The following is a 27,019-nucleotide window of genomic DNA, read 5'->3' as shown; positions in this document are numbered from 1 at the left end:
CTGGGTCTAACACCAAGTTGAAGTAAAATTCCTTAAAAAAAAAAAAATGAGTGTGTCACGTGATTATATCTCTTGCTATTCTGTGTGTTTGTTTGAAAAGCACTCCAATGTGTTGCTTTATTTTCAGTATTGGGAACAGGTTGACCCAAGGATTGTTTTCCTACTATACGCTCACCTATATGCTTAGTCCAATGTTTATGAATTATCATTTTCTTCACAGAAGTTCAGAATCTATCCCCAAAGGATCCAAAAGCCATTTTATTCACATGATAACAAAACTATTGGTACTATAATTATTTATGTCTCCAAGGAGCTCTCAGTCAATAGATCTCTCTTCTCATCCTGGATTCAGAGCAAATTAAAAAGAAAATAAAGGGAAAACAGATGCTAGAATTTGATCTTAGTACTGATAATGGCTAAGTTAGTGGCTGTGACCATGGATCTGTTAGCCACGTGGGTTTTCTAATATCACCTCCCTAATTTAGAGAATGTCCACCTGCCAAATGTGGCGGGATTGGGCCTTGGAGGCCTGCCCCATGGAGGTGTAGCTCCTTTGTGACTAACATGGAGAGAGGACAGGGAAGCTTTGATCCTGATGCTTAGGCCCTTCCCAAAAGGAGAAGAGTAGAGCTGAACCAACTGTGTATTACTCTTCACAAACTTACCATCACATAGGCCATGCCACCTATCCAGGGTCAAGAAGTGAATGGGTGGAGAAAAGCCATTGTTGTGCTTAAGAAGAATCTCCCTGGGCATTAGTAAGGAGCCAAGAAAAGTCATTCCTCTCTGACAATTTATTTACGCAACTGATCGTAAAATCACAAAATCATCTGCAAGATTTGGGCCAAGGAAATGTGGCATGGCCTCATTTAAAAAAAATCTTGGTAAATGTTAAACAAGTTCTGTTTTACAAGGGGTATGTAGTATTTGGGTTTTCAGTAGATTGGTTTGGATTAGAATAGAGATGGGCCATAGATTTATTTTTTAGGGTGAGTGTGTAAGTGTTGACCTAGTCTAGAGCTTCATCATGATAAATGGATTTGAACTAATCGTTTAAAATGTGTACTGACTGGCATTACTCAGATGGTGCTTAGCAACTGTGGGTCCTGTTGGTTAACTTGATAAGTACCTGAAGACAAGCTCTTCTGTCGAAAGTCCTCTGTCTGTAGTTGTCTTGTGATCAACCAGGATTGAAGGCTGGGTGCAGAGAAGGGAGCACATGATTTCTCATCTTCGATCTCGTGGAGCACAGCGAAGGCATGTTATTGAGATATATCCTTCCAAGTAGTTCAAATAGAAGTGTCTGGTGGCAAAATGAAAACAAATGGAGAAGGCAATGAGACCCACACAGGGGGCTTGGTTTCCTGCTGCCTGCAGCCCCTGTGGGAGAGGCAAGCTGGCACTTCCATCCTGAGGAATGCATCTCACTCGGGGGGATGGGAGCTGTCAGAATTAGCAGGGAAGAAAAGGTGTTCTTCCCTGATCATTTTCTAAGCTCCCTGGGATTCTCTGACATTGCTGAATCTGTTAGAGGCTGATGCTCAGGCAGCTTGAGGAGATGGGCTTTTTGACTCCCAAAGGATTCTGAACCCATCAATCAGTCGAAATGGGCTATCTCCCTAGGAAGCACCATTGGAATTTCTGCAAATGCAATGGTTCCATCCCCCTTGCTTTCTTTGACCATTCATGTTAGAGGGGAAGCTGGAGAGCACACAGCCTGCGGGCTCCTTTCAGGAGCTGCTCAGTGGTGCCTCCTCTCTTACTCCCATTGTGGTTCTCAGAGTGGCTCTATGCCGAGCTCTCTTCCCGCTTCTCTTCTGCCCTTCCCTCCACGTCTCTCATAAAAACCAACGCTAGGAATTGTCTGGATGATTCCTTCTCAACATCTGAGGATTTGAGGAGAATTCCTGGCCCAGGACTTCCCTTCCTCCCTGACCCTCTACTACTGACTGCTGGTGCCTTAAAAATGGGGTTAGTTTCCTGGCCTAGACTGTTGTCTCTATAGGCTTAGAACGGTACCCCTGAACGAGATGAAGATCAGGGGAGCCTGGGTTGTATCAAGGGTGCAGAACAGGAAGCAGTGGAAGAAATTATTCTGGTGAGAATATAGGTGTGTGAGGAAATTAATGATCACCCCTATTTCACTAAAGGAACAGAAAATTAGCCTTTAATCGGGTCAGGCTCACTGATCAGAGGGGAAGAGTAAAGGATTATTTTCACCACGCACACTAAACAGTACACTTTTGGAGCCAGGATTCTTGGTAAAATGCCTGAAAGCTTAGGAAGAACGTTAATAAAAGCAGAAAGGTTCTTACTTCCTGTAGTTTTACCTTCCTCAGGCGCTAGTAAATTGCTCGCGATTAAATTGATTAGAAAGGTTAGGTGAACAGAACTCTGGTTTTAAAGATCAGAGTGGTGTGTCAGGCGTGTCAGAACGCCATGATTCACATATCCAAATTTCACTCTTCCCTGTCCTCAAACGATTAAGGCTAGAGAGACTTTGTGGGATAAAGGGTGTGATCAAGACGAAGTGTTACTTTTCCAGGGCGCTTTTGGAGTCTATGTGAAGTTTTCTACCATAAGCATGTGAAACTGGTAAAAAATTAAGAAAAAAATAAGAGTCACTGAAAACTCTGCTTAGATGGTCTGGTATTTTTTTTTCCCCTCTGCCCTGAAAAAAGGTACTAGTTATACAGCTCTTGCATATGAACTATCTCATTATATTTTCACAACAACCTTGTGAAATAACAAGTAGTTTAATTTTAACTTAATCCCTCTGTGTCCTTGTTTCCATATTTGTAAAATAGGGTGGATAATAACACTAATTTCATGGGCTTGTTATGAAAATGAAATGAGATCATATTAGTTGCTTGGTTTGTGTTCCATTTCAGGTCATCAAGAAGATGACACCAAGGTAGAATGAGAAACACGTGTAAAGGATAAAGGAGGGGGTGGAGCAGGGGAAAGGAGGCTTCAGTCTGCAATGCAGGTTTGAAACCTGGGAACAGAGGAATGAGTAGGGCAGGGTTAGGTTGGACGAGCTTCAGACTGCAGTGTGATTCTGAGAAAGACTCAGTCAAAGCAACAGAGTGCCTCCGAGATGAGGCTTGTACTGGATAGAAACAGCCTTACACCAGGACCCATACTGAGTCATTGTGAACAGCCTGGGTGAGGCATGGCATCAGCCTAAGCACCGGTGGATCCAAAAATGTGGCAGCTGGAGCCTCCCAGTTAACTTGGCCTCTGTGTGGCATATTCTCTTGCATGAAGACCGCCTTGGAGTATTGCACCTCCATGACCCTCATGGTACAGGTGCCTAGAATATAGTGAACACGTGAAACAATTTAACTTGCTCCCATTTTACAGGTAAAGAAACTGCATTCCCAACAATGATGTGTGGTTTAGGTGGGTCCCTTGTAGCAGAGTCAAGACTTAAACTATAATTCTTTCTGCCGCTGGATCTTACGCTCTGTCAAGCACATCATACAGCAGCTCTTTAATAGCGTGTACTTACTGCATTTCCTTTTGTGATAAAGTAGATACTAATCCATTGGGAACAACAAAACTCTGCCCTCGGCCCTTTGGGTTGTATAGCCTTCCTGCCTTTGAGAAGGCCATGGTTTACTCCTGCGGCTTCTCTGGCACAGCAGTGTTCCCTTAGCTTCCAAAGAGCCCAGTTTCTGGGATTTGAGCCAAAGCAAACTCAAAGGCTGCATCCCAGCTCCTGGGAAAGCCATACCACTCTTGGCTTCATGTTCAGAAGGACAACAGGCAAGGTTGCTTTTGGCGTGCATGGAGAGGGGTGTAGGTCTCTTGTGGCACCATAATGCATTGGGATTTCATTGCATATAATTTTCACTTAACTCTCTGAATGATGTAAAAGATTCTTTTAAGCAACTAAATTAAGTCACCTTCTATGGCCTTTCATCTGTTTTTCCATGAACAGATTTTAATTTTCCCTTTTTTACCTAAAAATGTCTTTTAAGATATATGTGTTCACAAGTCCTTTTACATGTTGGAGAAGAGTTTCACTGGAGGGAATTATTTTATTCATTTTTGAGAGATAATAATATAATGCCACCGCTCCCAGTCAGTCTGTGTTTAGATGACAGCAGGCCAACTTCTGATGGTCCCAGCGGACATTCAGCTGCAATACTGGTTCCTGGGCCAAAACCACAAGAAGAGTAGAACTTCTGTGGGAGGACATGTTCAAATAATTATAAGCTCTTTTAAAAATAGAATTGAGTATCCCAGAAGTGGGGTGTGAAAAGTTAAATGTGCCAATGCAGTTACGTAGGGACACATGAATACAGTTGACACTTGGGGCTTGGAGGTATAAATCGGGGACAAGCTTGAGAGGAATCTAGTGCAAATATAATTAGATTTTCTGATGGAGAATTGCAGCACCTCCTTGTGTTTGAATGGAACTTCCTAGGATTATATTAGTAAATGCTGAAGGGCATGCCCTCTTTCCTTCATTTTTGTGGAGAGTCTAGTATAAAAGCCTTAGTCCTGCTACTAGAATGTTCTCAGTGGCCCCCAAAACTGTTTGGGAACTTTCAGTGGTAATTTTCTCTAGGATCACAGCAAACACGCAATGTATTTTCCACTGAACTGATTGAATCTACCATTGAGTAGGCTTTCGGAGAGAACTGTGGAGTAGGCTTTCAGAGGGAATTGGTTTGTTGGTTTGTTCCCTGCCTGTTCAAAAAAAAAAAAAAAAAAAAAGGATCTGCAGTGGCCAGGAGCAAGAGGTCACGCTGTTAACCCAGCAAGATGTGTGCAATGGACAAAGCACTAAAATGTGTTAGAGGTGATGGTTTATGGCCCGAGAAGACAACCCAAAAGAACAAACCAGGCCATCTGGGAATTAGATGACTGCCTGATGGTCCCAATACTTGTGTGTTTCTGAATCTTTTCTCCAAGCTACTCAAAAAAGGCCTTGGCACTGAGACTTTGTGATATTGGTCATTTTTAGGCATTCTTGGCCCAATAAAGTTTCAGCATCATTGGAAGAACTCTACCGGTCAACCTACAAAGGACACTGGAAAACGGCCGAGGCTGACCCAAGCAGCCATGGTTGCTGTTGGGAGTGGGGCTGCCTGCAGGGATTGAGGATAGAGAAGAAGATGGCTGTGCCAGCAAGCTTTTACCTGCACCGGCTGTGGCCCAGCTTCATTCAGGTGGGGTGCCTTCTCCCCACCTTGGCGCTAGGCTCCACTTTGCTTCAGGAGACCTACAGAGTAGGCTGAGGGATTTCTTTCATCAGCTTCTTGCTTTTCCCTGGCATAGTTCCCTTCCCCCATCCCTTAAAAAGGACATTTTAAGCAGTTGAACTGAGACCCCAGGAGAATTCTGATGGCAACAAATACCAATCCCAGTACAGCAAAAAGTATGTCTGTACTCCATCCAGCATGGCTGACTTTAAAGAGCAATATTTAGTGATAATTAAATAGATAGTGTAGTTCCTTGGTGTTCATTTATAAGGATTTAACCTATATAATTTATTTATGTGATTTGTGCTTACTAAAGGATTTTTTTTAAATCACTCTGAATTCTGTTTTCCTATTCTCTTCTCCCTACCATGTCCCTATATTTGGTCATTAGTCTTGACAGTCACCTTACTTATTTACATGGATGGACTTGGAGGGTATTATACTAAGTGAAATAAGACAGAGAAAGACAAATACTATATGATATCACTTACATGCAGCATCTAGACAATAAAACAAACTAGTGAATATGGCAAAAAAGAAGACTCACAGATACAGAGAATAAACTAGTGGTTACCAGTTGGGAGAGGAAAGAGGGGAGAGTCAGTATAGGGGTAGAGGATCAAGGGATACAAACTATTGTGTATAAAATAAGCTACAGGATATATTGTACAACATGAGGAATATAGAAAATATTTTATAGTAACTATAAATGGAGTATAACCTTTAAAAATTGTGAGTCACTGTATTGTACTCCTGTAACTCTTAGATAATAGTGTACATCAGCTATACTTCAGTTCTGAAAAAAAAAAAAAAAAAGTAAACCAGATAAGGTGATTTCCCTGCTCTAAAGCCCTCCAAAGATTTCCCTTTGCAGTGTAACATCAAAGACCTTGCCATAACCTCATCTTAACTATCATTGTGACCTCATCTTGTCCCACCCTCGTCTTCTCTTAACAAAAGCAAGCCACAATGGCTGTCTTTCTATTCCTCAAGTGCATCAAGTTTATTCTTACCTTTACAGATCTTCCTATTTGCCATTCCCTCTGCCTGAAACTGTCTGTTGTAAGGTTTTGGCATAGCTTGCTCCTTCTTATTCAGTTTGAATGTCATACATCTTTAGAGGGACTTTTAACAAATCAAGTTCTTTATGGTACCCATTATCAGAAGTGATCTTTTTATTCTATTTGCTTGCTTGTGTGTGTCTTTTATGACCCTCTCAATAACATACCCTTAAGTAATAAACTCCACAAGAGCTGAGATACTGTCTCTCTTGTTCTTTGTGGTGTCCCCAACATCTTGGGCAGTGCCTGAGAATCTAATACGTTGTAGTTGCTTCATTTCAAAAGCAAAGTTAAAAACTCATTTCTGGACATGCTTATAAAATCTTCAGACTTAAGAAGGTAAATATTAACTAATACAATAAAGCTTCGATGATATGAGCTAAATGATTGTATGCAAAATTATAGCACAATTGTAAATATATGCAAAAACTGCAATGAAACAGACCCAATACTAACAATAATCACACAGTTTTCTTTTATGTATTGTTACAGGTTTTCTCAATTTTCTACAATGATATAATCATGGCAAAATCACTTTTAGAACACAAGAAATAAAATTTAGAGGAGTAAAGCTATTTCTCAGTATTGAAAGGATTGTTTCCTAAATGTCCTCAGCTTTTCAGTGGGTGCTAATACTCATATTGACCTGGTGTCCAAGTCACATGGCCTCATTTTTCCTCTGTGTCATATGCAGTGGTTCTGAGTTCCTCCCTTTAGAATGTTATTTTGGTTTATCTTTATCTCTGCAGGACTCAGCATTGTATATAATTCTCTAGGAATGATGTAAATGTTTCAGAGTAAAGTAGAATTATCTTCTTCCACTTTCTAGATAATTCCTAGATGCTTGTTGCTACCTAAATTTGCATCAGATATTTTTGGCAGTTCCTATTGTGGAATTAGAAACCTAGGCCATTTCTCCCCTAGGCATAGCTGTTATTCCTGCACTCCCTCATAGTCATCTGTTTAATTTAGTTTGTGATCACTCATAAGACCTGACATTATATTTAAAATATTTCATTGATGTAAATTTGTTTCATTCTTCTAGTGTGTTGAGTTATTTTTAAACCCTTGGTTCTATCACCCAGACAATTCCTTCTTCCTGCCCCCATATTCATTTCATTTACAAATGTGGTCTTTGCTTAATTTAATTATTTTTTAAAATGCTAAATAGAGTAGGATCCAGAACAGAGCCTGATGTCAACTTTCTAGATATTTCTTAGTTAATACTCCGATCCATTCATCAGGTATACCTTATGGTTGTCATTGATCTATCAGTTACAAATCCAACTAATTATTACTAATCTGGTCCTCACATCTTGATCTTTACCGATAAGGGCATTGAGAATGGAGAGAAGCACTTTACTAAAAATTCAGATAAATCATACCTACTGCACTTCTCACATATAAAAAACCTTAATAGTTGCATAGTGGGAAAAGAAGTTTTAAAAACTCTGAATTGGTCTCTTCTTAGTAAATCCATGATGTCTCTTCATACGTATTACATTATTTTCTCAGAATCAACATCAAAATTCTTCAGTTCACACAATTCATGTTTTCTCTTCTGAAAATCAAATACCTTGCTTGTCTTTGTCTTTGTCACCCTTGTAATTCTCCATTATTTCTTTAAAAACACTCCAAGTAATTAATTTCCTTCAATTGTGAAATTTATCAATACCCCAAGATTGTAATTTGTCTCAGCAGGAAGATTTAATATCATTTAAAGTAACTGGATGTTCTTTTCCCACTTTCTTCACCCATCTTGAGCTACATTTCCCTAAAACTAACCTTAACCAACAAATTGACTGTCTGTTGACTATTACTTTACTGTTTCAAACTCAAGAACATTATTCTCTTTAACAGAGAAGCCATTCAAAATCAATTTTAAATTTTTATTAGCTGTATGTCTTAGTGATATTTTTGGGCAAATCTTACAAATGTTTCCTGTTCATAATCTTTGTATGCATTCATTGTTTTGAAAATAGTTGAAGAAGGATGAGAAACAAGAGTAACAGCAAGCTTTACATTTTAAAACTTAAACTTCTCAACCATTTGGCACTATCTGAGGCACTGGGGGCTCAATGCTTGAGAGCAGCAAGTTGGCGCACTGCTAATGCCCTATCATGAATTATACCAGGTGCCAAATAATGTATTCAAAAAATTAATAGTAGACTGAGTGAACCTTATGAATGTTGATAAAATTTGAAAATGCTCTGTGGTTTCCAAGGTGGCTAAAGTTTGCTTATCTTTTGAATTTTTCTGAAAGACAGAGTTGGGTTTCCCAGATACCAATATATAATTTCACTGAGCGTACACAGCCATTGGCATGGAAGAAATAAAGACAGACAGTTTGACTCTCTGGATGCCCCAGGACATCTACTCCAGGCAACATAGCATTACATGGTCGTGAGACATATTAGAAAAATAACCATTGAAAGGGAGACAACGTATTTTTCAAACTCTAGGCAAGCCCAGATGCTTCCTTGGGAAGGAATTCTAAAGCTCAGACAACTGCAAATGCTTCCTTTTTCAGACTGTCATCTTCTTGACATTTAAAAATATAAATACACATTTAAGGCTTACTCAGATTGCAGCTGGCTGGTATAAATCAGATGTTTGGTGATGGGCAATATGTTATGTGGAATATTTTCACCCATTAGGAATGACCCATCTTTATACTTTCTAGGGTTTCTTCCTTCTACTTAGAAAATATTTTATTACCCTCCTCCATGTAATTTATTTTCTATTTATGCATATACTGTATATGCAGAGGTTTTATTTATGTTGATTTACTCACCTCATTCTGCATTCACCACACACTTACTCCAGTCTCTAAAGAATTTATTACAATAAACAATGCGGTAAACATTAAGTTGCTAATCCTCAGCATTTTCCCCGAAGGTGCCATTATTCCAATTTCACAGATGATGAAACTGAGGTAGAGAAAATGAGGTATTTATTACTTCAGAATACATAAGATTATACCCTAGGAAAATTTGAGTCCTGTTTAATACCACATCACTCTTCTTCTAATTACATTGTTCCAGCCTAGTTTCAAATTCAAATTTCATCCTACTGACTTTTGACTTGTTTCTTTTTTTTATCTAAGGCTGTTTATATATATGTGATTCATTAATTGATTGCTTTTAGGACCTGTATTTCTTTTTGGCTCTTAACATTGCATTTCTTCACCATTGCGGAATGCGTTGTTCAGTCAAGGTATTGTTTTTGAGATACTTCACAATGACAATCCTTTGACCTTGTATGTTTGTTCCTAGATGAATGCCTGTTTTTTTGACATCAGAAACTCAGATCAAAAAATGACACTGTGGGCATTTTAAATGTTATTCAAACATGAAATTATATATCAAGTCCATCCATTTATTTATATGTTTGCTTCTCTCCTCATTGGTGTCTTTATCAGCTCACACATCTCATTCTGCAGCAGCAAGTAGTTTTCAAAGCTGAACTGCAATCCATGTGCGAGATGGTGTTCCTTAGAGACTCCTGTCAGCTGAGGCCAGAGCCCAGAGGGAGCAGATAGCCTGCTAACAGGCACCTGGTGACTCTTTCCCCGGGCGGTTCCAACCATGCACTCTTAATGCGGAAGCCATATGCATGTCTGTCTCTAGTGTGCTGTCTGGGGAAACTGTAAAATGTCTTCATGTCATCATTCCCATATGACATTTTCTCACTCAGAGTTGTTTCCAGAATTCCCATCAGAATTCCATAAGGCACTGATGGCTCAGCAAGCTTACCATACAAAATAAAACAAGAAAATATTTTATCCTCAGTGGGCTTATTTTAACTAGCAATCTAAATGGATCTGGGCAGAGTGTCATGGGGGAGATGCCACTGAGTAGGATGATCATGTGTCCTCTATTTCGTTTTGCAGCAGTGGAAGGAAACAGGGGGAATGGGGCATTTAAACTGATGCATGGTCAGCTGGATTGGTTTTCAAGATCAAGGTCCTCCTGAGATATGGAAGGATGATTGAGGAAGAAGAATCTGTTTTTGTCCAGAAGGTTTCAGAGACCTGATCTCTTGGGAGGATGTGCTAAAGGATTTACAGCACTCGAGACCATGATCATAACTAGATAATTCAGATATGCTTCACCTAACTGAGTCTCCAAATTATTCAGATAGGCTTCACCTATGTGAGTCACCAAAGCAGGTATGGAGCAGTCTTCCCCAGAAAGGATAAAATGGGTTTCTTAAAACCCTTTCTGGTTGGAGGCAGAACCTCTCCATATTCATACTCTTGGAGGAAACCTAGCAAGCTGTGTTAAGGGCCGTAATATGTGTAACCATGAGATCTTTCTTCATGAGGCAGGAAGAAAATGTACTTGTTGAAAGCAACAAGGTGTGAGATTATAGAGACTAATGGGCACAGTGTCTAACTAGAGCTTCCCTGCTCTCCCTTAAAGTTGGCCAATTGAGCAAACAGTATGGAAATAAAATGTCTGGCACTAGACAGACAAACCACATAGAGCAGCTAGATTCTTCAAGCATCTATTTGGAGGCCCTTGCTAAACACTGTCATTTTGTCTAATGTGTAGCCTGGAAGTGATGACTTACTGGATTTCTTTTAAACATCTACAAGCATATAAGAGCTCCTTTCTGTGATCTCAAGGGTTGCATTTATAATTTTGTTACAACTAATTCATAATAGCTGATATTTATTGAGTTACTTCCTATGCGCCAGACCTAGCATTAAGTACTATCCATATATATTTTTTATTTCAGCATTTTATGCATGAGGAAATTAGTGCTTTAAGGAAGCCGAATGGACTACTGAAAGCCAAGTTACTCTCCTAATTTTATACACACTCACATATATTTATATATACATATGTACACATCTATACATAGACCTACACACAAATGCAAGTTACATAGTTATATCAGAAATGAAATAATCCACTAAAATCAAACATGGTTTTACCATCAGAGCACATTCTAGGTTCTTCAAACATGAGGGGTTGAAGAGAGTTCAGAGAGAGAGAGAGAGAATTTCCTAGGGAACTTTAGGAAAGGATGAGATGTGAATCTCAATAATCAAATGCCAAGATTTCACTTGTGTTACACCCTCTACCTCCAATGGAAAAAATGAGCACATGTCTTATCACATCCGCTTAAAGCCCCTTAGTGGCTTCCCAATGCACTAGAACAAAAGCCACACTTCTTAACATGGGTTACAAAGTTCCTATCAGATTAGGCTACTGTTAATGACTTCAGCTTACTCTTTTTTCTCCCACCACTCCAGGAGGAAACTGTTAGGCTTGCTTTCAGCTTCCCAAAGTGAAAGTTCTTTCCCATATGTAAGCCTTTGCGTATGCTGTTAACCTAATGCCTTTCCCCTCACTCTTCAGCCTTGCTCTTACATGTCCTCAGGCCTGGTCTTAGAATGGTGCCAGTATGAGAGGCTAGCATGAGCCATTCATCTAACTTCTCTCCCAGTCCAGCTCTGGGCCCTTTATTATTTTTCATTGTTTGTACTCATTATGTATTTTTGAAATTGTGGAACATTTTCCTCCCTTACTGAGGACAGGCCCACCTGTCCTGTCTACTATTTTTATCTGGCTGATGGTCATCACTTTGTTGTCACAAAGACCAATGAATGGTTGTACTGGGCACTCCCATGCAGTTGAGGATGTCAGAGCTTACAAAGGTTAGGTAACTTGCTGAAAGCCACACTCCCGGCAAGTGGCAGAGCTGGGATTTGAACCTAGGGCTCTTTGGTTCCAGGGTCTGTGTTCTTCTTGATTCTTTAGACATCTCGGGAGTCAAAGGTCCTATCTAATGTGCTATAGTATCAAATCAAAGGATCCCAGGTAACTATTTCTACAATAGTCAAAGCATTTGTTGCTTGTACATTATGTAATAGCTGGTTGATGGACTGATTTGGGCCATCAACATTCTGCGGAAACTGTCCGAGTCTGACTTCATAGAGGAGTGGGAAGTGAATCGGTTGTAACCATGTTGGGGCTCAGTTACTCTAAATTGATATTTTTGTATCTTGATGATTAAAAAATATTCTGAAAGGGGCCTTTCTTTTTATTCATAAACCACATTATGTACAAATTTTCACTTCTATTAAAAGTATGAGGAAAGACAAATTAGGTAGAAGTAGAAAGTAAAAGAAACAAAAAAAATGCAGGCCCCTCCCTGCCTAGATGTCTATGACTATTTAAATATGAAAACTTCTCATCCAACTGCAGACTGATTTCTGGCTACCTGAGTATCTGGGAGGCTGTGAACTGCTCAGGGAGAGCACAGATTTTATAGCCAAACAGACTTGGCTTTAAATCCTTTGCCACTTAATATCGGTGTGTAGATGGGTAAGTTACTGAATTTTTCTAAGCCTCAGTTTTCTCATATGAAAATAGGAATTAAAATGAATATCTAGCACGCAAGCTTATTATAAGGATTCAATTGATCAGCTCTCCCAAGTTCTTAGGGAAAAAAAGTAGACAATCAACAGTGTTTATTCCCTCTTCTAGAAAACGTCACAGATGGCCACATTGGCAGGGGATTTCTACTACCTGTTGCATCTTTTCATTTTACCTATGTTCTATTTTTATTTGCAATTTACCTAGAAGAAACAGCCAAATATTTCATACTATTAATAAAGTTTGCTACTATACATTAAGTGTTTTCTTTGTGCTTCTATATGAGAGTTCTTTATCCTCTATGTTTTACACTCATTATCTTGTTTAATCTTAAAAACCAAACAAGAATCTAAGATTCTGAGACAATATAAAACTACACTAAAATACATAGCCAGTAAGTGGCCATAAATGCTTAAACTGAAGTATAAACTTGCTCTATTTCCTGATGAAATAGAGTTGACCCGTGGACAATGTAGGGGTTAAGAGCATCAACCCCCACACAGTCAAGTATCTGCGTACACCTTTTGACTCCCCCAAAACTTTACTAGTAGCTTACTGTTGACTGGAAGCCTTAGTGATAAGATAAATAATTGATTAACACATATTTTATATGTTCTATGTATTATATACTGTGTTTTATAATAAAGTAAGCTAGAGAAAAGAAAATTTTGTTATAATCATAAGGAAGAGAAAATACATTTATAGTACATATATGTATTTACTGAAAAAAATCCACATATAAGTGGATCTACACAGTTCAAACCCATGGGGTTCAAAGGTCAGCTGTATTTGCAGAGACTCTTCTTACATGGCAACAATTGTCAGCTGTCACAATAGGTACTATTATTGCCACTTGACAAATGCTAAACTGAGGCTTAGAATAATTGCTTTTAAGGGCCTTAGCTCAGTGTTGCTACCTACATGCTTTACTTAATCTCAGCTTCAAGCCTTTTTGTGCACCGTGCTCCCCAACAGAACATGGGAGGGGGAAATGTTCTTTCTCTTCTCTTGGCCTTTCAGACTATCAAGACCCATTTTGAGCACTACCTTCTCCTTGGGCCTCCAATCTACAATGCTCTCCATTTTTTCTGGATATCTAGAGTTCATTCCTGACACTGCTTTATGTGCTATTTTGCTTCATAAGTAGTCTCCCCAACCATGCTGGGGATTCTGGTGGGTCAGTGAACATAAACTAACATATAAATCAAGAGTGCCTATTGCGTGAAAAAGTCTGGCTTGGTATGGCCATAGTGCATAAAGTTAAGTAAGATGTTGTCCACCTCTCAAGAAGCTCACATCAGAACCTACTGACCTGTGGGTTTTTTAAGATATCAGATACTCGAGATGAATAAATAGATGGGTGAAAAGATTCTGTTGTAAAGATAGTCTTTCTAGACACCAAGGAGACTTAAGATAGTAGAATATACACTATTTTCCTTCTTATGATTTATAGTCAACTTGAAAAGAATACAAACACTGTGCAGTGGGTAGACCCAATTACTTTTCTCCACCTTAATGGGGAAACTGTGACCCTTGGGTTCAGAGCAATCTTCTAAGTGAAACCACTATATGACCTTGAATAGAAACAAATTGGCATATTTGCTTCTGACTTAAAAAGCAGCCAACTCTGGCATTTGTGGGAAGCTGATGTGTCGGAACCACGAAACAGCTTCCACTTTGCATTATCATCCGTTTTATAAAGCAGGAAGACTCTTAATGTTAATTCTGTAATTTGAGCATTAATGTTGCGGTTTCACATCCTGTAAATTAAAGCTGTATGATGACCAAAGAGCTGGCATGCAGAGCATCAGACAGCTTGCATCAGGACACACACAGCTCAAGACATAGGCCCAGGACAAATGTCCTGGCCCAACCCATGGATCTGCTTGACTTCAGGGAAGGAAGAACCATGCCCTTCTTTCCTCTAGTTGCTTTGCCTCAATCTCCCTCTTTGGTATTTTTTTCAGCTCTTCAGTTGTTCTTGGTTAATTTACACCTGTCAGTATCTTGCCATGGATTGAACAGAAGCTAGCTTGTTAATACAGCTTCAGAGAATTGAGCCTCAGAATAGTACACACATTGACTTTGTGTAGAAAAAGAAAAGAAAATGATTTTCTCAAAGCCTGCTAATGTACTATTTGTCATAATGCTGGGCCAGCTTTCATTCTTTGTTGGTTTCAACCACAGTGGTCATGATTTAAGGTGTTTTGGAATTTTAGGAAAATGTTCTAGTTGGCATGAGAGTAGTCATTTTCTTAACACAGGGGGTCAGACCCATGGGGTCCATCTTGTAGGCTTTTTCCAGGGTAATGCATATTTTTACCTTTCAGAGTTGCTTATAGATTAAGTCAAGGAAAAGAAGATTTGGCCTTATAATTTTAGGAAAGAAAAGTATGAGCAGAGTTTAAGTGCCATCAGTGTGGGGAACCCTCTTGTCTCTTATTTATTTATTTATTTTTATTCCCTAGCAGAGAGTAAATGCTTGATATATATACTTAATAACTGAATGAAAAGAGCTACCTGGGGCTTCTAGGTGTATTATGGAGATGTTGTTGGCAACTTATAGCACAAAAAGGTGTGACATCACTTAGTTCATACGTCTCCACAAGACAGTTTTCCGGTGGAGCGGAGGATGGGGAAAAGGGACGGTGACCGAGAGGTAGAATAAATAATTTTGCTAAAATTTATGTCTCTGGACCCCAGAACTTTCTCTGTGTTATTGAGAAAACCAGTATATCTTAACAGACTCAGGAGTAGTAAGTCACTGGTACAAATTGAAGAGACCTTCAAAGTACATCTACTTCAGAAAATGACCAAGACTTTTTATGACAGAGGTTTCACTTGTAATTCCATTTTGTGTAATTTATGTTACACTCTTGGGGTCTTCATTAGTTACAGATCTGTGACCAATCTTCTGCCACCCCTGAGGATGTCAGAATGGATGTCTACCTTTATTACTTCTTGATTCAGATATGAAAGGAACAGATTTCCTTCAGAGATTGGGTGTTTAATTCTGAACAAGCAGAGGTCTGTGAGTCTTAGAGTTTCATGTCATGGGTTTTTAATCACACATAAAGTAACTCACTTTATTTTTCTCTGCACCAAATTGTTATGGTTTTGTAAAGGCTTGTGATCTCAGTAGTAAAATTAGGTGTTTTAACCCAAATGCTGTGAAACTACTAAAATAAGGGTGGTCGTTTACATAGGGAATGTAAGCTTCAAAGAGGAGACCTTTGTGTAGCGAGAATGGCAGTGAAGTGAGTTTGAAGAAGGGCATATACTTCAGCTTAGACACGGACTAGTGGGGGAAACACAACACACAGTCAGAATTAGGGTCTGTCTAAAATGACCTATTAGTGTAAAGTCTAGTGGGAACTGAAATGGACAGTCTTAAGGAGAGCTGTAAAGCAACAAACTAGGCTTTTTTATTTTCACCTTTTTGGCAACCTCTTTGTATCCCAGAGTGTACCAGAGCTGGTTTTATGGTGTATAGAGACTACAGTTGCTAGCTGAAATGGACAAGTTAATGGGGTTTTGTTTCAGCCCCTAGTTTTGCAGCTGGGAGACAGCTTAGCATTACTGATGCCATGATTAACTGGCTGTTTTCACTGCATTCAAACACCCTTTCTAACATCCACGTGATACTCTCTTTAGGCCCAATCAGTTCAGGAGGAGGGAACTGAGAATATAATGTTCTGTGACTATTTCTGCAGTTGACAAGGCTGTTAATGAGGATGTAGGGTCACAGCACCTAGATCCAGAGTTACAGCTTGTGGGGGTCCCCTTCGCAGACAGGCCCTGTAACCAACCCATCCTCACAGGTCTTGTGGGGATGACAGTGCACACTGCTTTGTTTGAAACCAGCCTGTCTCTTGGATGAAATAGGTGGCCTTCAGTGTCACTGCCCACCGCCAAAGAACTGATATGAATCATTTTCTAAAGATACAATTTTATAGTTAATGCAAATGTGTATTTCAATATTTAAATTATTACAAGTAGTGTTTATTTGACATTTCGGGTATAAATGTAATATAGCCAATATGTCATTTAAAATCACTCTTTTAAAAAAAAGGCAACTTAGAAGATCTCATCCTTTATAGTGGTCAGTGGGGGAAAGAGAATGTGAAGATGATGGCTTTGAAGGTTAACTCGGGGGAACACAGAGGGTAAATCAGTTGCCATGATAAATTTGGAAATGAATTGAAAGTTTTGAGTTGACCGTGTACTTCAAAATGTGAAGCGGGATATAGTATTTTGTTTTGTTTCCGAACATCTGTCTCAGCATTTAGAGGGGATTGATGGAAAATAATTATGATAATTTTAAATATTAATCAGTAGGAACTTCTGAAGTGGCTTCTCTGTAGAGCGTACAGTAAAGGTACAGGGAAAGTTTAAGACCTAACCTCTGTCCTGACAGCATATTAACCTTATTGTAGAAACAGGATGAGAATGCTTGAATCAATTAGAGAGGGGTAAAAGCCATCTTTGATTAGAGGATACATTGTGTACCATGCACTCTCAGTTATGTAGACATTCAGTGGAGGGGGATTAAAGAACAGTGGAATATTCAGGAAAACAACAGGAAGAGGTGATGGTACAAATAGGAGAAAGTTTCTTGATGATTAAATCCTTGATTAATGTTATTGTCGAGCCCTGGAGTATCAATTATAAAACCCTTTCTAAGTGTGCAAGGCTCTTTGTGATCTGGTCTTTATCATCCCTTTACCTTCAATACCAACTTCAACCCACTTTCCCCCCTCCAACCATGTAAAATAACTTTCAGCTCCCCGAAGGCACCTGCAGTTGCTGGATTCTATTCTTGGCATCTCTGAGTCCTTAAACTAGAATGGTTACTCCTCCTCTCTCGTCCAGTTGAGAAGTTCTCTCTCATCTTTTAAGGTCTAACTGAAATACTGCATCTTTGGAAAAATTCCCTTAAGTCCCCTTCTCTTACATACTTTCTGTCTCTTATGCTACCACTGAACTTTGCTCCAAGTTGTGTATGTCACATAGTGTCTTGACATTTTTTGTTGTAATGTTTTCTCCCTCTCCAGTCTGTGGGTGTCCTGAGAGGAGGAGCCACGTGGTTGTTCTCCCCAATCTTGGCTTACAGCACCAAGAGATGTTAGATGAATGAATCAGTGTATGAATGGAAAAGAGGATTTTGAAAGTCAAATGGCCTGGTTAATTAGGATTGCTAATTAACTGAGCATTAAATAAAGTTTCGTTTTCATTTTAACCCTTGTGATGAAAATATTTTCAATAAAGGATTTGTCTACTTCCCTGCCTAACTACATGACACATGGTACAATGACTCTTTTTTTTTTTTTTAAAGTCTTGAAGGTGTTGATTTGTTTCATTTTCAACATCAAATTTCTCACTTTGGATTTTCGTGGAGAAAATGCCAAAGGATTGAGTTGAATCTCTACCAATATAAGCCATACCTGAAAGTTAATCTTTTCAATAAATCCCTGACACCAGCTTCTTTTACTGTGATTTATCTGTTTTTTTCTTAAAAGCTGAACATGAGGAAAAATTCTGTTTAATGAAAAATTCAAATCAAAATGTGCTTGTCACAAGGATGAAAACACGGTGAATAGCAATTACTTAGACAGAGGAGGATGAGGGATTCACTGAGTGCAGTAGGTTTCTAATAGCAGGATTATCAGTCCTGGGTTGAAAACCCTATCAAGTAAGTTGCATGTGACTGTTTATTTTCTTATTTCGGGAATTCTATAGAAAAATGAGTAAATAAAGGTGGGCCTTGCACACATCATGAACTGAAGAAACAAAACAAGGAAGGGTCTGTACTATTTATCATCACCAATTTGCTGACCCTTGTGTGTGTTTCTTAAGCCCTGACTCAATTTTCTGTCCCAGTCTTTTTTTTTTGAATCCCCATTTCTAGCTTATTTGAATGGAAGGCTGGGTAGCAAATGAGATTATGTGAGGTATTTGCTCCCATAACCTATTTCACTGTGATCAAAGAACCAAATTAATACAGACATGTACCCACACGTGCGCACATACATAAATACCAAAGTAAAGCACCATGCCCTGCTGATACACAGTTAGGTTTCAACTTTCACATGTAGCTGGACATGTTTTAATTGGATTATGAGAAACTAGAATAAAAATCCTTTTATTTTTATTTTCTAAACATTATGTATTGATTCCATACCAGGTGTTAGGCCCTCTTCCGAGTATTAGGGCTTTGAACTATTCACCCTTGTATCTCTCCTCAGTACAAGGGAAAGATGATTCTCAATAAAGTTTGTTAAATAGTACAGCTCATTCTACCCCCTCAAGAAACTTACAGTCCTGTGGAAAAGCAAACACAGTGGAAAACTTCAGACCCAGTGGTGATTGGGTACCATGGGAGCATATTAAGTAAGATGGCTCAAGACTTCTTGGTGGCAGCAGGTAGGTGTTAAGAGGTGATGCTTATGCTGGGTTACATGGTCTTAATGGAGAAGCAGAGATGTGTCAGGCACACAGGTCTTGGAGCAGCATTCCAGGTAACGGTGCAACTGTGGATTTGTGAAAGTTCGTGGAGAACCTTTCAGTAAAGTCAAGGCGCCTGAGCAAGGGCAGTGGTGAAATTGGACCTGACTGAGATGGGGTGGATTTTCCTCCACACCTAGAGGGGAAGTGAGTTGATGGAGCAAACTGGCAGCTGGCAACTCCTCGACAAGCTGAAAGTCCCTCTGAAGTTCCCCTGTGAATGTGGCTGAAGGCTGGCCCAGCCCGGCTCCCCCTGTTGTAACTCCAAATCACAAAATGAAATGGAGTTTTCCTCAAAGTGACAGCTAAATCTCAGCCCCTCGCCAGCTGCTGTACCAGTGCCGCTTAATTCTGTAATCCTTTTGCCCTCCATTCCTTGTTGTGGTTAGCAAATGCCAGGAGATGTTGGAGTGACAAGTGAGTTCTCTGTGCCTGACACCTCCGCTGGAAGACTTGATAAACTGCAAATACCATCACAGTCATTTTTCAGGTGCAGGTTCAGAAACATGCCCAGGGAGGAACCTGTCGTGGAAGGTGAATTGGTCCCCCTCCTTCCTGGCTTCCTTCCCCTGTCTTACATTTCTATGAACTTGGCATGTGGCTCAGAGCTGTTTTCCAGGGAGTCCTTCTGGGGAATGTTTGCCTTTACATCTTTCAAATTGAGTGACATCAAATCCTGTGCTTCGTTGTCCCTCCATAGATGATACCCTCCTCCTGCCTGCAGGGAGAGGCTGAGAATGGACTAATGCTGAGCTCCCAGAATAGCTTACAGTGTCAGCCCACGTCCTATAGCTTTTCAGAGTGCAGAGACACAATGTGAGTGGCTAGGATTTCCCTGCAGTCTCCACCCTATAGTACAATTTCCACGTGAACTTCCTCTGCTGGGCAAACTGGAAACCCCTCCTCTTTTAACACACTGTCATCCTGTTTTTTACCCGGCTGAGAGGGAAATCTGAGTTTCTTTCTCTCTGTGTGTCTCTCTCCTCTCTCTCTTCCCTTCCTTTCTCCCTCTGTCTTTCTCTCTGTGGGGAACAGTATTAGTATTCCGTGGTACCCTCTTAAGCAAAACCTAAGAAAGGAATTAATCTGTCACTAGGAATGAATGTACTGGACAGTGATTTATGCAGATTCTCTACTCAAAGTGATGGCGTTCATTTCATTGGTACTTCTCACAGCCCTTCTCAGAGGCAACACACAAACTTGTATTGAAAATAACATCGCAGCTGGGTGACTGTCTGGGCTCTGCCTGGAGCTGTGCTGCCCTAGTTTTAGCCACCAGACACACAGCGGAAGAGCAGGCAGGCAGCTCAGGTGGCAGGGTGGCATTCTGGAATTTCCAAATCCGTGACCCCTATGCTCTGCAGGTTTGATGAAGAAGCTGATTCCCGAATTCTCTGAGCTCAAGTCCGTTCACCCTTCCTGCTCTCAAGCCCGGACTCAGAAGTGCCCCGGAGTCTCACTGGCCCTTGCTTCTCTTCCATAGCCCGCAGTACTTTGAGATTCTGGTCATAATCAGGGAAAGATTCATTAGGGCTGGCATTTCATCTGGCTGGCTGGCTTCTGCCCTGATTTCTGGCAGCAAGGCTGGGAGTCTCCCTAGAGAGCTTACTTTCCTGAAACTCCCCCTGTAGTTTTACATACATAAGTGGGCTGGATGGATTGTGAGAGGCCGCCTAGCCTTTGAACATTAATCCGAATCAAACTTCCAAATCCCTTGAAGTTCAGGCTATCAGTAGAAGAAATCCAAAGTAAACAAGCCTCTTGCCACCTCCCCATTTAAGCCAGCCACCCCAGAGCCCAGAAAGCTCTTGTGTTCGGGTCTCGTACTTGCTGGCAGCAGTCAAGACCCGAGGCCCCGTTCTTCCAGCGAGCAGGTTTCTGCAGACGTTTCTTTTCCTATTGTGCTTGTGATTACTAGTATTTTTCCCACTCCCTCTGCTGTCTGGAGGTTCATCTGGGATTTATCTCCATCATGAGAAAAGGGAGATAGGGAAACGCTGGGGCATTTTTCTCTGAATTAGATTATTTGTCATTTTGATACTCATTTTAAAAGATGCTTTTCAAATATTTAAATGTATGTGTGCTCACATCACCGTTCTTTGAAATGAATTGCAGATGACACAGTCACTGCTTTCTCGCTCTCACTCTCTAGGCTTCCCTCCTGAGCTGGTTGCCAGGAGTGACTTGGCGGGAAAAGAAGGGTAGGTTAGAAAGAGAGTGAAGTCTGATTTTCATGAATAACAGTTTTTCTCTTCTTCGTTCAAAGATCCTAACCGAAGTGTATCGGTTTCTTTATCTGCCCTCCCCAGGATGCCCTGAACATACTGGAACCGATTGACAGGGAACACAACTTAAACTTGAATCATGTAAATATCCTCTGTATCGCTTTCCCGATACAGACACACCCTGCACAAAATAGAACCAGCTAATTAAGGTCCTCTTACCCCACCTTTCCAAGTTTAGGCTAAAGGTATTACAAATAGAAAAGGAAATACGCCCCACTGATAAGCTAATTCCCACTTTACTGATAGTGGATCAACAAGACCATGTGTTGGTTTAGCCATGCAGGCGGTGAAAAGAATTGGAAACACAGAATGTTAAAAGACCCAAAACCAATTATTTTAAGATCGGCACTTCTGTGTAGAAGAGCCTAAGAGAAGATTCAGAATCCACATTACTAAAGCACATAACCTGATCCAGAAATAAATGAGCACTGGAATGTAAAAAAGGCAGTTTCTTAAAAAGGCATACCATTTTTGTCAACAAATATTTACTGAGTGTCTACTATGTGCCTGTAATTGTGCTAGGTACTTTGGTTACAGTGGATAAGAAGAATACGACTCCTGGTTAAATCAGTTTTAACTGGAGTGGGAGTAAAGAGATGTGAAATGAGAGTGCAGCAAATTGTAACGAGCAGTGTTCAAAAATATGTGGGTAAGGGATGAATGAGAGCCATTATCTTGGCCTCTTCTTGAGATGGGACCAGAGAGAGCAGGGTGGACAGTGTCAGTGACTTCAAAACTCTAAGGAAAGAGACAAAGATGCTCTCTCTCTCACCAATCCATGGTTGTTCCAGAAAGGTCAACCCTGATTAATCCTGTGTCATGGCAGTAAAAGGGGTCAATTTAGGGCAAGATAATGGAGGTTCTGTGACCTCCATTATTAAGGAGCCAATCATTGAGCAGAAAATTACAGATCTCTCCCATACAAATGACATATTTCCCAGAAGCAGTCTAGCTTCCTGGAAATCACAGAAATACCAAGATCATAGAAATTCCGTAAAAAACACCAGTTCTCCTGTCAATTAACTTCAGTAACTACTCATTTTGTGCCTACTTTGTGCAAGGTGCAATGCGGGATTCTGAAGCATTATGATGGCTGCAGTGACTTTCAAGTATCCACTGCAATGGCAGTCTTTCTTGACAACTCATCTATCTCTGTCTTTGTCCCTCATTTTCGTATTTCTTCTATTCAAGTCAACAAACCTTTAGGCAATATGTGTCTGATGAGCTGCATGCCTAGTTCTATATGTGACTGGGCAAGCTGCAAAAATAGAGACGGTACAATTTTTGCTACACTCAAGGTGATTACCGTGTGTCTCAGGAGACAAGAGATAATTACATAATAAAACTACAGAATGACTGAGACAGCATATAACTTAGTTCTGAACTGTGTGGTACAGCCTAGTGTGAATTGGCTAGAAACATAAAAGGTTTTGGAAATAGAGGCGTTATGAATGGAGCCGTAGAGCATGGATGATGAGGAAGAGGAAATAGGCAGAGTCTGCCCTTAACTCAGTGTTTCTGCTGCATGGAATATTTTCTTCCACTTCTCCATTGTTCTAAATCTAATTCATTGGAGTTTTCAAAATCCAGCCCAAGAGTTATAGGTGTTCCCTAAATATCTTACTCATTGTTTACCTATTAGAATCTAAATTATTTGAGGAACAGGTTCTCTCCCATCTATACTCATTTTTACATTTCCTACTGCCTACTATATATCTTTCTCTTGTGATTTCTACACCCTCATTTCATATCTCTTTATCTTCACTTGAGTTAAAATCTGTTCAACCAGTAGTCTTATTTTATTATCTTATCATCTATCTTATTTTATTATCTATCTATCTCATATATCCTGGTTATACTCTGACTTTGCTTTAGGGGTGGCACCCTGGTCTCCTTACTTTCTTTAAAGATTTTTACACACTAGAATTTTCACGTTAATAATAGGGGACCTCTATGCTTTCAATAGTTCTTTGACTGTTCAGGAGTGACATTGTCTAGACTTCCTTTACCAAATCACTTATAATACCTTCAGGTCCACCAAAAAGAACTCTGTTTTGTACTTTGCATCTCCTCCAAATTCTTAACCTTTACTCAAGTGGAAGGCAAGCCCTGGGAGCACTCCCATCTCTGAAGCTTGACTCAAGCTTCTCAGGGTCCCTTGTCTGAGTTGCTGGAGGACACACAAGCTGAGAATACTCTCAGTGATTCTCAAGGTGGGGATGCTTTGGCATGTCTGGTAGGCCAGTTCGTTGTTGTGCAGGACTCCCCCCACCCACACGTGGCAGGGCATCTGGCATTCCTAGTCACTCAATACCAGCAGAAAAGCCTTCAGTTACTGGGAGAATCAGAAATGCCCCCCATGCATTCCCAAACAGTCCTAGTAAGTGGTTCCAGTCCTTGTTTAAAACATCAGAGACTGTTGCTGTATTGCCTGAACAATGCCTCCATTCTTTCCAGTTGCTAACACTGGTGGTAGAATTCTCACCCCTGGGATGCACCACATGACGGCTTTGCATCTACAGGTACAAAGAGTAATGGAGCATTTTCCAGCACGCTGTAGACCTGCTCAGACAATTCAGAGAGGCAGTGTGGGGAGCCATGCCAACAGACACAGATGGGGAGGAACGCCAGCCTTGTCATCCTGATTTACCAATTACACATTGTCTTCAGTGTACCCTTTACTGTATTCAATCTGGTTTCCTAACCCCCCTAAGCACAGTGTTTGTTTTTCTGCCACATCTTTATTATCCTGGATTTATTCTATTCCTGGCAATGTTAAAACCTCTAAACTCCTACGGGAAGATGCAGAACCAGAGAGATTTGTACAATTAACTGACACAGTTTAGAATGTTTCAAAAGGCTTGACAATGTTAGTGTTATGGTTACCACTGATAATTTATTTTGTTGCATGCCAGGATGTACATTAAAATATTATAGCAACTGGATATTGTGAAAAGACAAAGGCTCTGGAGACCTAAGGCTGCTGCTTCTGGGTTCTGTGTCCTGCCACGAACTTGGACAAGTCACTTCCCTTCTCTGGGCTTCAGTTGTCTTATATGAAAAAAACATGGACTGTAGTTTTGGAAATTCAAGTGTATAATTTCTATTAATGTTGCAATAAAAAATATAGAGTACTTTGATGGATTAAAAAAAACTAAAAAAGTAGTAAATGAATCCCAAGCCACTAACATAAATTGCCCATCTTTTTATCCCCTCCTTCCTTACCTCCCCAAAACCCCAGCTTCAGTATGATGGACTGCATTTCCTGAATCTAGAACTGTACGTGAACGCCTATACAGAGATTGCATCGTGCTTTTGTGCTGCACATTGAGCATGATTGTACTTCTAGTCCAGTTGTATCATTAAGTAACAGTGAAGCTCTTAGAAAGGTCTTATTTTGTACATTTGTTTACCACTTTTATTGAATCTATTGCATATTAGGCACCATGGATTCAGAAATGATGAAGAAAAAATTTGTACCTTCAGGAAGCTCATAGTCTAGAAAGGAGAACAGGCATGCAAAGAGGTAAGTAGGACCTGATATGTGCAGTGCTAGAGATGGGATTTGAGTGTCTTGGAAGCACTGAGGAAGGCAAACCATCTCAACTATGGATGTTGACACTGGGGAGAGCCTTCCAGAGGTGGTAACGTGGAAGAGTGATAGGATGGAGTTATAACTGGCTTGAAACTTGGCTCACATCTCTTTTTGGAATTCCCTTTTTATTTCCTCTTTCCCTAGTATACTCCCTTATCTGTGATGGAAGGTTAAGTAGCGGGGAGCATACGGTAGCTTTCTTCTTTTCTTTCCACTGTTGTGAAGACCCCCCTCATTACCTTCTACTGTACCAAGATGACACTACCCACAGCATCCAGTGTGGATGTAGCCAGTGAGTTTCCTTTTTATATTTACATCAACCTGTTTAAGAATTTAAGTATGTGATTCTGTAAGGGTAAATAATTGAAACAATTCAGATGTTTCAAAATTGACTTCTTGGTATCATATAGCAATATGGATATAAACATGACATACTTTCAAGTAGAGGGAGAGAAGTCAAGATTCTCTTTAGATACCTATGTAGTTAGATCTCTCCGGGGCAAGGGATATATATATATATATATATATATATATATATATATATATGTTTTTTTGTTTTTTGTTTTTTGTTTTTTGCCTAACGTTTTTGTATTCAATTTGAGGAGTTTCCCAAGCTTCCTGAAGCTTACCAGGAATCTTACCTTACCTGCTTAAAGCCTCTAAGGAAAGGAGAAGTTCACAAAAGACAGCTTTTCCAGGCTCATTAAAGAATGAAGCATGTCCCTATGGCCACCATGTTCTCTCCCACTCAACACCCTTGTCTCTGCCCTCAGGCAATCTGCTGCCCCTCAGCCCAGCCATCTGCTCTTAGCGATGATCGAGCAGCATGGTAGCCATAAATCCTGGCAGACGTGGCCGTCTGGCAGTGTGAATGACAACGTACAGCATGGAGCCTTTGGCAAGGGTGAAGCCATGGCTACAAATCCAAATACTGCGAACCAGTAGATAGAGTAAAATGAAGTGCCTGGCTCTTCCCTTAGCCCCTGGATGATGTTTCCAGAGGCGGCTATGCATCTTTGTCAGTGACTGTTGGGTCCTGATGCTTTGTGGTTATCTTCTTAGAAAAAAATAAGTGTAGTAGATCCTACTTCTTTCAACCTTTTTTAGCATTTCTCATACTTCCTTCAAAATAGTTGGTTGTTTTACTTAAAATGTTTATACGGTCCTACAAAAATAGTTGTTTTTGTGTGTGTGTGTGGGAGAGGGGGGCCCTTTGTATAGATGATTGCCCCCCAAATCATTTCTTTCAACCAATATATTCAATTCAATGCTTTTAAATTCCAACTATATGTACCCTATGACAGAAAAAAATAGCCAATTATTTTTAGATTATTTTTTGTTAACTGTGTACTAAGTAAAGTTGAATAGTCAGCAAACCTGCAAAGCCGTTCCTATTAGCCATATGTGTTTATCTACTGCCATGAGTGTTCAGGCAGTGCAGGTCTGAGTGGATGCTCAAGGGATCAGGAAGCTTATTGGTGAGTAGCAGAAGTTAAAGCTGAAGAGGAAGGATGGGACCAGGATTTTAAGTGATGTTAAATATCGTATATTTAAAATACATCTTGAAAGATACCAAGAGTCAACCATGTCATAGATGAGTCAGATTTGCTCTTATGGTGATGCACGCCTTATAAGAAGTTTAAGTTCAAGTCAGTAGTTTAAGGGAGGGTATAGCTCAGTGGTATAGTGCATGGCTAGCATGCATGAGGTCCTGGGTTCAATCCCCAGTACCTCCACTAAAAGTGAATGAATAAACTTAGTCATACCTCCCTAAAAAAAGATAACCAGAGCCATACTTCAGAAAGTCCTTTGTGAAACTATAAAGGAAGATTCCACGTAAGTGCCAAATAATAACAGAAAACAGATGTTTACAGACAAACCTTAAGATGTTGAGCAGCCAGCATGACATAGGGTCCAGATGCACAGCCCATGATGTGTTTTTTATACTCCAAGGGGTCCTGCGTCTTCT

At 40.1% G+C, this 27,019-nt stretch overlaps 1 long non-coding RNA gene across 1 annotated transcript in view; it reads left to right on the top strand.

The window, feature by feature from the left end:
• Window positions 1-27,019, top strand: part of LOC116666611 — a 1,176,059-nt gene that overhangs the window by 185,974 nt on the left and 963,066 nt on the right. The window lies entirely within an intron of this gene.

Source organism: Camelus ferus, chromosome 1 (genome assembly GCF_009834535.1).
Source record: "Camelus ferus isolate YT-003-E chromosome 1, BCGSAC_Cfer_1.0, whole genome shotgun sequence".
NCBI lineage: Eukaryota > Metazoa > Chordata > Mammalia > Artiodactyla > Camelidae > Camelus > Camelus ferus.
Note: the sequence above shows the minus strand (reverse complement) of the source record. Positions and strands in the feature narration are given on the sequence as shown.